The sequence below is a fragment of the Brachycentrus maculatus genome, unplaced genomic scaffold, assembly GCF_059751285.1.
Source record: "Brachycentrus maculatus isolate JH-2025_06_01 unplaced genomic scaffold, ASM5975128v1 h1tg000165l, whole genome shotgun sequence".
Classification (NCBI taxonomy): Eukaryota; Metazoa; Arthropoda; class Insecta; order Trichoptera; family Brachycentridae; genus Brachycentrus; species Brachycentrus maculatus.
In genome coordinates, this window is record NW_028280918.1 from 357,100 (window position 1) to 372,150 (window position 15,051).

Here is a 15,051-nt window from a genome sequence, read left to right on the forward strand (position 1 = left end):
AATAACATTTTTGTGAGGAAATGTTATTTGAATATTAACCAGTTTATATTCTCATGTTTTTTAAAATATTCTTATTTGCACCGTCTATTATAATCTAAAAACACAATAGCATCCAATAAAAAAGTAATGGGAAAAATATCACAAATTTCCTATTGTTCAAATAACAATGGTTTTTCAAGCGGTTCCTGAAATATGAAATTGCATTATTCTGTCAATTTTTGAATTAAAGTTGAACCATTTTACGGTCCAAGCGTTGGAAAAATTCAAAGTTGTTGATTGAATTTGCTTTGCTGATCAAATTGGTGAGAATACAAAAAAACGACGGAGAGCAACTAGCAAGGGGCAATTGGATCGAACTGTGGACATTCGTTGCCCTGGAGCAATGAATATCGAGAGACCGATTACAAATAGGGGATCATAAAGTATTGTTTCATCATTCATTCTGAAGGATTTAAACTTCCGTCAAAATACAAATAAACATAATAATGACGGAAAAAAATGTCGGTAGTAAATATTTTATTTCCGGTATATCAATCATATTTGAAACCTTCGAAAGCATAAAAAATAATTAGATGAAAAAATATTAGACAAACTTAAAATTAAAAGATGAATTTCAAGTCTGGGTATTTTTTATTCATTTTGATTGCAGTCGTTTTGATTTTTAATGGTCCTTTTAAAACAGTATAGAAGATTGCGTAGACTGTTATAAATATATTATTTTTTGACATCTCATCAAAGATGAAGAAAAATATGGAAGTCTGGGCATTTACGGGGCTGACGACCGTCATAGGCTGGTTTAAGTGATCAATTTACATACGTGTAACATTCACCAATTCTACCCATTATTTACAAATATTTAAAGTAAATATTTTTTTATTTAATTTTAGTTTTACTTGATAAAATCATTATGTTTATCGGCTGTTCAAATTTAAAACACAGTAAGGGACATTTTTTTTGTAGTACGTTTGTAGTATTTTTTTGCATTTATGGACTAAGTAGACTTAGTCCAAAAATGCAAAAAAAACGTACTACAAAAAAAAGTCCCTTACTGTGTTTTAAATTTGGACAGCCGATATGTATAAGTATTCAAAAATTATAGTGGTGTCTACAAATTAGTAAAGTAAAACTTTGATTAAAAATGGAAATACACATTTTATCACAAAATGACTGCCAAATCAATAAATGAAATTGAATAGTTTTTATTACACTCCCAAAATCCGATAATTTCGAAAGACATAAAACTGCCCGCATATGGACCCCTTTTTTGCTAACCTAGCCTGTGCCCCAAAACAGCGATATCATCCACTTTACAAATCACTGCACCAAGCAAAACGTTATTGTTTCCCTTTTCAGATCCAATTAACAAATGCTGTTATTTCCTATTTTTGTTTCAGCATCAGCTAGATATTTAACTTTCTGTTTATATTTACAGGGTAAACATTGAAAACGCAACACAATAAAAGTAAAAAGAAAACAATAGGTTTTGAGATACAAATTGCCTGAACATTTTGTCATTCTCTTGACTGTAGTATATTTACTTACACGCTTGATAACACTGGAAATATATTGAGGAATTTTCATTGTTTTTTTGGTGTTTCTGACGTATTTTCTTCCAGTTGTTTTATCGGCGAATGAAAAACTTCTTAAAACGAAATAAATTGAATATATTTACCTCTTTTATAAAGAAATTTGCTAGTATTTAATATAAGCGTTGTCAATACTTCTTTTTCCAAACTTTCTGGAATTAAAAGGAATTATATAAAGTACTTTTACTTTTATTTGTGATGACTTAAAGTTCATTAACTTAAAATAAACCAGATTTATGTTTAAAATATTACAATACAAATCAAGTATGTATATTTATTTTTAAATAACTACAAATTAAGCTAAATAAAACATATAATTTCATTCGTTTTCATAAGAAAACGATAATCTTTTCTGTGCATTAAATATAAATATTTTGTTATTAGATTAAAACCAATATTTTTAGCTTTTCCACTTTTTTATTTGACCAGCGACCGGGTTTCGTCGTTACCGACATCATCAGACTGGTGAGAGGCTTTACAAATTTGTATGTTATATATAAAAGAAGGCAGGAGTTGATAACCATGATTTGATATAATTTTATGAGAAATTAATTTAATTTTAGTGAATTTAAGTATTGTATGATATTTTAAATATTTTTTTATAAAGGTTTTTTGTATTGAAAGCACGATTTTATATAAAGTTAAAATAGATTTGTATTTTTTGTAAATAAATTTAAATTATGTAACGAGGTATCAGGAAATGCTGGTTGACGGCTCCTTCCACTAAGCTGTGGTTGTCCGGGGGGAGTCCGAAGTTCTCTGAAATGTAAATTTCCCGGCAGTCATTTCTTATCGACAAGACATTAAGGCATCTATTGTTTCTTTTCTAATGGGTAAAGTAAGGGAGAATGAATGTGTGTTACTTGATCATTTAATATGTCTTTATTAGGACAATTTTTTAATCTATTTATTTCCAAAATTTCGAGCCTATCTAATTTTTTACCTTTACTACATTTGTGTAAGATTTTTACATTAAAATTTTTATCGAAATCATGATTTGACTCTATCAAGTGGTTTGCAAAAGTGGAGTTTTCTTTTTTATTTCTCCAACTTTGGACATGTTCGTTTATTCTTATTTTAAACGATCGTCCTGTTTGCCCCACGTATTCAGCACTGCATGATCCACAACTTAATAAATATGAGCCTGAATTTGTTTCTTTTTCCCTTTTATCTTTATTATTAATTAGTATCTTCCCCAGATTATAATTATTATAAAAGGCTATGGAACATTCATCTTTGTTCGCTAGTTTTCCGATTCTGTTACTACTATCCCCTATAAAAGATAATTTAGCCCATTTTTTAACTACTTTTGAAGTCTCTGTAATGAGAGCTTTATTTAATTGAGATGTTGCAAGTCTCTTTTGTTTTTTCCTAATTAATTGATCAATTAAACCACATTCATAACCGTTATTGGAGGCTATCGTCTTTATGATATTAAGTTCAGAGTTGTAATTATCATTATTTAATGGGACATACAACAGCCTATGAATTAAACTATGAAATACAGCGAGTTTATGGGAAATATGATGCTTAGATTTGTTATGAATGATGTTATCGCTGTATGTGGGTTTTCTGTAAATCGCAAATTCTAATTTATTGTTTTCGATGCTAATTTTTAAATCAAGGAAATTTATTACTTTACCGCCCAGTTCCATAGTGAATTGAATTGATTTATTAATTTTATTTATTTCTGTTAGGAAAATGTCTAATTGTCTTTGGCTTCCTGACCATACAATTAGTATATCATCGACGTAGCGGCGATAAAATTTAACGTTTTTGAAAGATTTTAATTTTGTAATGGATTTTTCCATATGATCCATGAATATTTCAGCAAGCTAAAAATATTGGTTTTAATCTAATAATAAATTAAAAATGCAATTCCATCACGAAGTGTCAGTGGATAATATAAATCTATTATAAATATTTTGGTTATAACAGTGGTAAAAAGTATTATCTTCTAACCCTTATCCACACCCGATGGTGCATAGGGCACCGCATTGTATAAACGCAGTGTTATATTGAGCGTTAACACATGAAGGAAAGGTGATCAGACCTCTGCTTCAAGAACCAGTCCAAGGTAATATTGAATAAGTATTAGAGTGAAAAATCGCTTATATTTATTTGATCCCCCCTAGGAATTGAACACGGAACCACCTGTACGATAGATGAGTGTGCTAGCCATTACACTACCGAGGCGGAAAGGTATTATACATATTAAAAATATTGTTTTTCACTTTTTAAGTTCGATGTGTCGAATATTTTTGAAAATATTTTTTTTGATGCCTTGTTGCATATTGTATTAACATTAAATAAAGCACAAGCTTTTTCCTAAGTAACTAATTTATGAAGAAGAAAGTTTAATAAAGTTTAAAATTTATAACAAAACTCCCCCTTGCAAAAGAAACTAGACACGTAAATATTTTATCAAGCTGTACGCAAATATATTCCATATTAAATAATGAACAACATGATTCAACCAATTAAGATAGGTGTGATGAAATGATTTGGACATGTGAATCGAAAGAGTGAAGAAAAAATATTTAAAAAAAATATGAAGCGAATGTGGTTGGTAATAAAACCAGAGGAAGACCGAGGAAAACTTGGCTTGATCAAGTATTTGAAAGTGGTCAGATCAGGAGTCCGAACAATCGGAGGGTTTGTAAATATAAGGAGATGCATGAATATGGAAGAGGCGACGATCGTTTGCAAAGACAGATTGGTGTAGCATTCTATTTTCTCTGCCTACCTGTTCATGACGGTTAGTTAGTTAAATATTGAACAACATATTATATTCGTCGATAAGACTGTCCCTAGCATACTATAAATATTTAAATAAAACACGTAAAAAGGAAGCGATATTTCAAAAATGCTGCGTAGTAGGAAAACATCCCCTAATTTGCATTAAATCAATTTTATAGAGATGAAAACAACAACGTTTTTTATCTTGCCTAAAACAGGCAATCTATTGACTGTCATTTATTCTAAAATAAAACATAAATATCCTGTCTGAATAAATAAAAAAAAATATTGCTTAACATGTTCGCCAAATAAAAGCGCACATCTTATTTTATGGGATTCTTTTTTCCTTCATATTCTCGATGGATGGAAATACAGCATCTCTCAGTTTCCAACAATCTGCTGGGGTGAGATAATATTAACGACACCAGAAAGGAGGCCGATTGTCCCATTTTGTGGAAGAAGTCTTTTAATACTTCCACCGAACCCCGTCTTTGAACTCGTCAAAGTTTTAAAAATGCCCCTAATTGGGCTATATCTGCTGCGTGAGCTTACAAAATATCTTTTCCCAGTGACAAACTCCGAGGGTTTTAATCAAAACTTACAAACGGAGTTTCTCACTTTGGGATGAAAAGTTTGGGGAGAAAGTGTTCGGACTTTTAATAAACAGGGATGAAAAAAACAACGAACGAATTAAACTGCCGCGAGGTTTCAGATTAAAGTTGAAGGCGCCGTTAACTGGTGACAACGTAATAAGGGTGTATTAAAAAAATATTTATCTGCATATTACATATAGGTACTTTATGTTTATTCCAGTCGGATATTGTGCAGTGTAAGAATAGTAACCTAAGTTATAAGTTCGACCAAACCTAATCACATTTTTTTCTATACTAACAACTCGCTCATTTTTTTTCCATCTCAAATAGTTTAAGATTGAATAAAAAATATTAAGTATCATCTTAAAGATTAAATACAGAAATAGCAGACCAGGAAGATCACCTGAACGTTGCGGAGATTTTATTTCGACAGCTAATTTCGGAATCTATGCTTCCATCTTCAGGTCTAAATATAAACTACAATGTTTTTACTTAGATCTGAAGATGGAAGCAAAGCTTCTAAATTAGTCATCATAATTAAATAAACTCAAGTGGTAAAAAACAAGGCGTTTTTCTTTTACAATTTTATAATGTCTTACCACGAAGTGAATGCCGAAACAATGAATAAATTCAATTTTATAGTTTTTAAAATATGCCACAAGGTATCTGTAAAAAACATTCAAGAAAAAAAATTCATTAATATATTATGGATGAGTATGAATTTTTATGACAAATAGTAAGACATACCAGATTTCATTGAATAAATTTACTAGAAATATTTTAATACAATACTACAACTGAAGTTTGAGTACCTACAAACATGTTTTTATAATTGAAACCGGCTTTACTAGATAAATATTAATGTTTTCACATATATTCGCAAATAGAAATATGGCCTTAGTACCTAGGCAAAATTAATTTCCTACCATGAAACTAAATCTCTATGTAGTTTGTTTGTTTAAACAAATATTTCAACTTTCCAAACCAAAATTTAATGAGGTTCCATTTATTTGTTTGATGAAAGCTTTAAAGCTTAGAGTTGTATGAAAACCGTTTCTACTTAACCAAATTATAACTCAAAATACTTAAGCCTTTCCGTTGGAACTAATTCGTAAATCATAAATACCTACATTAATATGTTAATATTTTATTGTAAATGAAAACAATGGTTTTTTACCACTTGAGTTATATTTATGTATTTTAACGACTATCTCCAATTACAGGAGTTATTTTGAAATATTTTTTTAACATCTCATCAAAGATGAAGAAGAATATGGAATTTACGGGGCTGACGACCCTCATAGGGTAGTTTAAGTGATCACTTTACACACGTGTAACATTGATCAATTCTACCCATTATTGACAACCACACTACTCAAATTCTTGGATGTTCTATATATATGAACCAATTTCGAAATATTGTTCTTGAATCATTAGAACTTGAGATAAAAATAACATTTTTATTGAGCAGAATCTTTTACATCTCCTCATACATACTTGCCTATTATTCGGACTTCTAACCTAAACGCTTTAAAATATTTGATACACTTGATCGTAAGTCTTCCTCTGTTCCTATTTCCAACGACATACGCCTCATTTGTTTTATTGTTCATTTCTCACTTATTCTTCTACATAATCATATTTATTTAGATAAATAAAAACACTCTAATTAATAATCTTAGGAGAATTATGATTTTGAACAAACGAAAATCAATATGTTCATTTATAATAATGTACATTAATATATTTTAAAAAATGTAATCGCAATAACATAATGGCATCAAAAAAACTTTTTGAAATAGAGTAAATTAAAAAATTAAATCAGGCGTTGAAGCGAGTACCTTCACACGGGAAAATATTTTATACGGATATTGCATAAATTTTAAAGCAAGGTGCCATGTATTTTGTGCTGAAAAAATACACATTTTGAAAAATAACAGGCAACACTTATTTGACATGTTTTCAATTCAGTGAGCTGGAAATACTAAAATATATTTTGTAAATAAGTTCCTGCCTGATTTTCGTACATGGTTGTTTTTATGGCGATGCTTGTGCTTTAAAAAAATATTTTGATATTTGTATGTTGCATTTCCTCAATAAATGACAAAAATTGTCTCACCTTTAAGATTTTCTTAAGTCGATTTTTATGTTGGATTTAAAAATAAATGAATATGGAAAATGTGCATTTTTGGTATAAATATATCATAGCAATTCTGCAAAATCTCAGCTTTGCATTCTTTGCTTATTTCACCATTCGAACATCTATCACACACCGTTTTCCGCACATTCGTCTGAGAGATCATATTTCTACTGAATTCGGTCTTAACCACATCTCAAGTCTGCATATATTAGGGATGGCATCATGACCCCATTGTGTACTGCGAGTTAAGTTATCGCTGTTAATTGATTTATTTGTATCATAAACAGGTATCATATAAAGATATTTAAATCGTCCACATATTTTTTCTTTGTTATTTAATTAAAGATTTTTTCTATGAATTAATGTAAGCAATTATAAACCGTGACATATTTTTATTCATGCTTTATTCTTTTTCTTACCCTCACATGCATCCATGGTGCATAAGGTATTGCAATAAATTGTTGTTTTGTCAAATTGTTCCTTAACTGTATCGAGACAAGGTGACTAAATATTAAATAAATATTAGAGAGTTAAAAAAAACTGAAAACACACATATATTTTTGCCCCCCTGGGAAACAAATCCGAGACCTCCAACATTATGAAGACAGACATTCTTAAGCAATCATTAATTATTCAATCTCTCATACATTGTCCTAAAGGTATAATTGTAGATTGAACATGTGCTGAAGCGATAAAAATTTGATGTATACATTTTGAGAGATGGTCTTGATACCAATTTAGCAATTTTGCCATATTTTATAGATTTTTTTTCAGACAAAAAATAATTCAATAACCTGAATATTTTTAGGGATGATAAATGTCATAGTTAGATGGTAAAATATTTCACGTTTATATTGACTCCCTTTCTCCGTCATTCCGCTATATTTTTGACCCACCCTTTTATCCCTGAAATATTCAAAATATTGATATTGTTGGAAAGGAAATTATACTTAATCAATAAAAACTAATTAATCTCTATTACAATTTTCATCGGAGGGTATAGTATTTATTACATTCAAATAAATAAAATTAGAATGGGAAATGCTTGAGTTAATTAATTTTATCGAATATCCTTCAGCAAGTAGTATTTATTTATTAAATCAAATTAATCGAATTTCGGGGAGGAAATGAAATATATCCCAAATGTTATACGAGTGATAAATGGTTCTTTGTTATTTGTTTAGGCTCACATTCCTTTTGAAAATAATGAATTTTATAGTATTCAATTTAAGCTAAGGCAATAAACGCTAAACAAAATGTAGTTTACGTATAAGATAATGAATAATTATAATTTTCGACGATTTGTTGGCACTTTTTCATTTTTATTACCTCAAGGGCACTTCTCTACAATTTTTTATGGTACATTATAGTTTCTTGTTATTAATTAATTAATTAATTGTTTAGTTAAAGTTCACTTTCATTTATGTAAAGCGTCAGATTGCTTTGTCAAATTTGTTGCATCACATAGCTGTCGATTACAGTTTTAACATATTTATAAATAGATTTACGTAGATAATTAATTCAAGTAATTTTGTTAAAACAAAGGATTTTACAGTCAAAAAAAGTTTTACAGATTAACTTAGATAAAAAATTATTTAGAAAAATATTTTGTGTTTCGTTTAAAAAACCGGAGCGACTAGTTATTTTTATTTGCGAATAGAGTTAGAATATGATCGGCTGTTAGAACAGCGCCAGCCAGTCCGTCTGTGAAGTTTTGTAATATAAGTAGTCAATAAACTAGGAAATTAACATATAAAAAAAGTTAATATAACATAAACTTATTGTTTTTTTTTAACAATTTGGCAAAAAACTCGAAAAATTAACTTTTTTACATACTTTATACGACTATTTTTTTTCCAGTCACTGTTATTAAAAAGGAATATAAAAAAAAGATATTAAAATATTTGATTGCAAAACGGGTAGATTTCAACCAACAGATTTCTGTTTTAATCAAAATATTTTATAAGTTTAAAATAAAAACAATTTAAATACTTCAAAATCAAAAGGGTAAAAATTTCAAGTATCATACAACAAAGATACTTTTTTTCAAAAACAGCTGCCTTTACATTCAAATTTCCAAGACTTGTTGTTGAAGATTCCAGATTAATTGGTGATTGATCTTATCATATTCTATTTAGTAATTTTTGCTAAAATAAACATAAGTTATTTATTTTTTTACAATTTTTTTAATAATATGAGTATGTAACCATTCATTGAGTGAGTGGTTATATACAATATTATTAACATTTTTGAAAAAAAAATAAGTAAAAACGGCTAACCACAATGTAAATGCATTAATTATTAATGATATTGAGAATATAAACATAGGTTTCTTATAAGATGTGCATACGAATTTTTATTCAAAAGTTTATATTTTAAATTTGAATGAACACTTGGTCCCAAGGGGTTGAAAAATGCGCAGACTACGTAAACAGAAAAGGAAATCAATCACATATAAGTGTACTTACCTCCGGATGCTGCCAGCTTTAAAGGTTGGGGTTGAATTACGGTTCAATATTCACCGCTCCATTTTATGCTTATTTTGCAGGGAGCCACGTGTCGGGTCATTGAGGTTGTGAAATCTCGAACTATTGGTGTGAACCAAAATCTCGTGCAGTCTCTCGAAACCATGTGTTAGTTTGACCCTATTCTCTGGACTCTATTAGTTGATATCTTTGTGAAGTCTGGTTTTTATTTCTGGGTTTTAGAGTGACCTGAAATCTCGTATCAGAGTCTCTTAAACCATGTGTCAGTTTGACCTTATTTCCCAAGCTCAAGTAGTTGATATATTTGTACAGACTGTTTCTGGGTTTTGGGTGTGACCCAAAATACCATATCAAACTCTTGCGAAACCATTAATTAGTGTGACCTTATTTCCTGAACTCTTGTAGTTGATATCTTTGTACAGATTGGTTTTTATTCCTGGGTCTTGGTGTGACCCAAAATACCGTATCAGAATCTCTCGAAACCATGTGTCAGTTTGACCTTATTTCTCTCGATCTAGTGGTCGATATATTTATTTTGACTGGTTTTTATTCCTGGGTCTTGGGTGTGACCCAAAATAAAGTATCAAAGTCTCTCGAAACCATGCGTTAGTAAGACCATATTTCCTGGGTTCTAAGCTCTATTAGTTGATATTTGTGCGCAGACTGGTTTCTATTTCTGGGTCGGAATGGCTCAATGTCCATAAGAATGATCCAATGTTACGAGTCAGAATGACCCAAGCTTCCAGGTCGGAGTGACCCAATGTCCTGGGTCGATATGACCCAGAGGTGCTGGGTCACAGCGACATCGCAGTCCTAACTCACATCACCTTGGAGTTGATGTACTCTGTCTGAATTGTAAATATTTTTAATTTATTATTTTATTAATACGCGTGAACGGTTTATAATTAAAATAAATCAATGTACTGTTTTTATTTGCTACACATCTGAAGGCGTAGAATAATCAACTTCACACTTTTTTACTTCTTAAAATCAGAGTTTAAATAAAACACGAACGATGCTAATAAAAACCTTTTCTTTTTCATTTTGTTTTCGAATATTTTTGTATTTCGACTAACAAAAGCTTGATTTTATTTAGTTAGCTTTCTTCATGGTTTTACAGTTTTCTTAAAATGCGGCACCTGTGAACAAAAAAAAAACACGTATTAAAATGATATCATCCTTTTTAAAAGCAGTATAATAATATGATCGTATTTTTGTCGGAGCTAGTTCTGTAGTCAGCACCTTTGATTAACGTTCTGAACGTCTCAGTTTCGACTTTTAGCGGGGTCAAAATAAATAGATGTAAATTTCACTCAAATATTTATTTAATATTACCCTGGACTGGTACCTAAAGCGAAATTCGTTCTACCGCGTATTTAATTATCAATTTAACACTGCTAATATATGATGCAGTAACGTCTGCACTATCAAGTTCGAATAAAAATTAGAAGAAAATAAACTATATGAAATATAATCTAATATTATACAAAAATCACATTAGTAATAAAATTGATCAAATGATGGTTTTCTGTCAAGATGACATCAGAGTATTATTTTATTTAACTTTAAGAGTGATTGATGATGAAAATTTGGATAATTTATTAAGCGCTTTTTACTTAAAATCCTACCACTAAGATGATTATATGATGATGAAGACAAAGACGGATAAAATACAAAAATCCTAACCTAACCTAATAATATCCAAAACGATGTATTCATAACAATATTTAAAAAGTAATACTAAGAATCCAGTATTCTTTGCAAATTAAGTGGAGATAAGACCTTATTAAATTGCTCAAATAAATATTAAACTTATATTTTTAATTTAAGTTTTACTTAGCAAATACCACTAATCAAAACTTATGTAAAAATGGATCGATTTACCACAATGTAACTGCCAAATTAATTCTTATTCTTTTAGTTTGGAAACTTGTACTTTTTTAATAGAAGCATATCTCACTCATAGTAAAATTTTAAAAATTTGCAATCTAATAATAACGACGATAAAAATTTATTTTTATTGCTAAAAAATTAAGGTATTTTTGAGTCCGTAAAATGCGATAAAAGTTATCAAAAAGCAGGGTTGAAAAAAAAGGTAGCGATGTCATGGTTTTCAGTATATTTATTATTTGTATGTGTTAGAATAGACATGTTTGGCATCGCCCCGTACAATTATAATATTGATAATGAATTTAAAGCACGGAATAATAAGTACTTTGCACGTATTATCCTCGAATATTGATACATGACGCGGTACATGTTTGTATTGCCTTGAGTAACGCACATAAAGAAGGTGCTGTAGATGTAAGATAGTAATTTAATATGACAGTTTAGTATAATTAGAATCCATTAAAGTAAATTGTTTATTCATAGTTTGAACCCGAGAGCTGGGAAATGTTTAGTATTGTCATTTAAACTACCATTAATTGCTAGACTCACCCATTTTAGCCACGAGACTCAAACAATTAATGAATCACCATCAAATAAATATCATGGGTTCAAAGTAAATTATTTATCTTATAAACAAATTGAAAACCAGAAAAAGTCTATCAAAATGAATCTGCAAAAAAATTAAAATGTTTGTTAATTCAAAATCTTAAATCTCCTTAATATATTTACTGATTGTCTAGAAATTTTAGCACAACGTTCCATGTAGTACTCGCGTACTTAATAGCGCGTATTTTGTAAAAAAACTCCTGTGTACATGTTACAGGTAAAAATATGTTTTAAACGGGTTTTTACCACGATGGCAGCGTCATCTGTTAAAAGTAACGCCCATACGTGCAAAACTAAACGTTGCTCATGGCGGAGAGCGTTATTGTTGAAAATTGCTGTCACTTATAATTTTCAATGTTTCCGTTAGCATTTATCGTTTTTTTACATCACAAGAATTAAGATATGGAACATGTTAGAACTGTGTGCTTTCTATTTGATTTATTTTCCATTTTACAAGACTGCAACAAATAATTGAGTGCAACTTGTTAACAATTGTATATTAGGAATTTTTCAGAGTAACCCATTTTTAAAATATGTTTAAAAGTTAAAATCTAAAAAAATGATTAAAAAGTCACGAGATTTATCAATATATTTAAGAGTTCCAAAGATTTCAGTAGTGTGGTTGTAAATCATGGGTAGAATTCGAGAATGATACATGTATGTAAAATGATCACTTAACCAGCCTATGACAGGTCATAAACCCTGCAAACACCCAGAACTTTTATTTTTAATCATATATTTTGAGATGTGGTAAATGTTAGTAAAATCCTTCATTTTTCAAATTATGTTAAATACTCAAAATTTAAATATTTTTTTGTGTAAGTTAATGAAAGCAAAATGAATTAAAAAAAAAAAATTTTCAATAATAAAAATCCCTTAATATATAAGTAGAGTTCATATTTATTTTTAGCATGTGAACTTAATGAAATTGGGATGAATTAAGTTAGCATATACATATGTATAAAGTATAAGCTCTGAATTTGGGGCGGTCCAATTAAGTAGGTTGTAACTCCATTCGTTATTCCAGGTCTTAAATCCCATTTATTACCATGGGAGGGACCATGCTTTTGTACTCATAGAGATAAAATCCTTTGTGAATATAATCGAACACCGTCTCAAACATTCTAACATGGTAAAAAGTAATTTATACTACTACCACCGTTTCTGTGCGAGCTTGTAAGTCTACGTAGTACTCGCATAAAGTAACATCAGACTACCTACCTAACTGACTGTCATCGTAGCACCTTGAAATGGGACACGATAAGTGTGTAGAATTGTTCACTTGGTCACAAAATTGTTGCAATTTGTTTTGCTGTTGATATAATCTGTGGCTGTACCTGGAAATTTATTTATTTGTTTTTCAATGCAGTTCATCTTGCATTTTCTGTTACGTGTAATTGATATATTTTTTGTAATGTACATGAACGTCTCGTCACAGGTTTTTTTCTAAGACGTGTATTATACAGAATTTTTAATAGAATAAGTAATGGCAGTGCTATCTGTAGATAGCAACAGTAAAACAAGCGAACGCGTTTATGGTGAACAGGGTGCTTCTTTCTACCAAACAATTGTCAGACCCACACTCCTCTATGGCTCCGAATACTGGACAATGTATAACACCTACTCTAGGCAACTAGAAACTGCTTAGATGTTCAGCTGAAGCATCTCTTAGAGACAAAATACAGAGTTCACGCGTGGAAACTGACATCTAAAGTAAGGTAGAGGAAAGGCGATTGAGATGGTATATAGGATGTACAGAACCTAAACATATTGTAAACCAGGCGATTACCATGGATCTTTCTCGAATGACATCTAGAGGAAGATCAAAAATTCATGAATGCTACAGAAAGAAAACATGATTCAAAGGCAAGGCCTAGGTGACATTGTATATTAAAGAAGGACCTACAACCTGTGGACGAGGAGAGCTGACCTTAACAGTCTACAAAGATGATAAGTTGTGATTGAACTAGGAAGAAGAAGAAGATTTCTTTTTCACACGCCGTATCTGAATCTTATCATGTTACAAATAATATTCAGATACGGTGAGATAATTATCAACAACAGTTTAATATAACATTTATTCATATACATACAAAACCTGTGTTTTAATTTCACAAAGATCTTTTAAATTTTGCAGAGATGTATAATATTTACCTAAGACTAGATCATAAATTTAATAAGAAATTTCTGAAAAACTCATAATTTGTTGAAAACGAAAATTCAAACCCGAAAAAGTCTCAGCACAACGAAATTCGACTAAACACGATGTTATCGGCTTATTAGCAAAGGGATGATTTATAAAGGTTTTGTTCTTTAAATCCCATTACCCTTAACATGGCTGAAAAACCAATCAAGTAAGCTTTGATTAAAAAAATATGTATCTAAGAACTTATTATTGGATATGGAAGGTTTATTTCTTTCGTTCAGCAGCAGATGCAGCAATAGTGAAAACAACATTGGTTCCAATTATTGAACCGTATTAGTACCGAAGAGCGCGATCACGCTCCTAGATAGTTCTATCGAAAATGCCATCGGCGCTATTGCGCTTTATACGACAGATTACGTTTAGCTCATGTCAGTGAATATCGTGTTTATGTAATAATTATTTTTATTCATGAAATCATATTTAGTCGTGTTAATTGGCAATTATTTTTTCTTCTTTATTTATAACTGTATCCGTTAAAGATAATTCCTATGCGTAGCATATGGAGTCCACAAACTACCTCCAGGCTTTTCGGTTGCCAGCTCTTTTTCAGACGAGAACTGATGATGAATATTCAGCAGTGGACGTTCTGGGGGGCGGAAATCGGCAGAAACCTGATGCCTTATAAACGAGGCAAGCTTAATTGAGGCTTTCGGGAGGTATGCGGAGAACATGACCTAGACCACTGAATTGCGTGTTTTTGACGACAGTTGTTACTATAGTTTTCTGCGTCTTACGCTGTATTTTCTCGTACCTCACGAAGTCAAACCACCGCACGCCTAAAACTCTACGCAGGCATCTATTCTCA

General features: G+C 30.4%; 1 protein-coding gene across 1 annotated transcript in view; it reads right to left on the bottom strand.

Moving 5' to 3' along the window:
* LOC148308462 (5-hydroxytryptamine receptor-like) overlaps positions 1–9,666 on the bottom strand; it is a 196,449-nt gene extending 186,783 nt beyond the window's left edge. Inside the window, exon 1 of the mRNA XM_088261675.1 lies at positions 9,527–9,666. The gene's annotated coding sequence lies outside the window, so the exon portion shown is untranslated. The remainder of the gene's footprint in view (positions 1–9,526) is intronic.
* Positions 9,667–15,051: the final 5,385 nt, after the last annotated feature.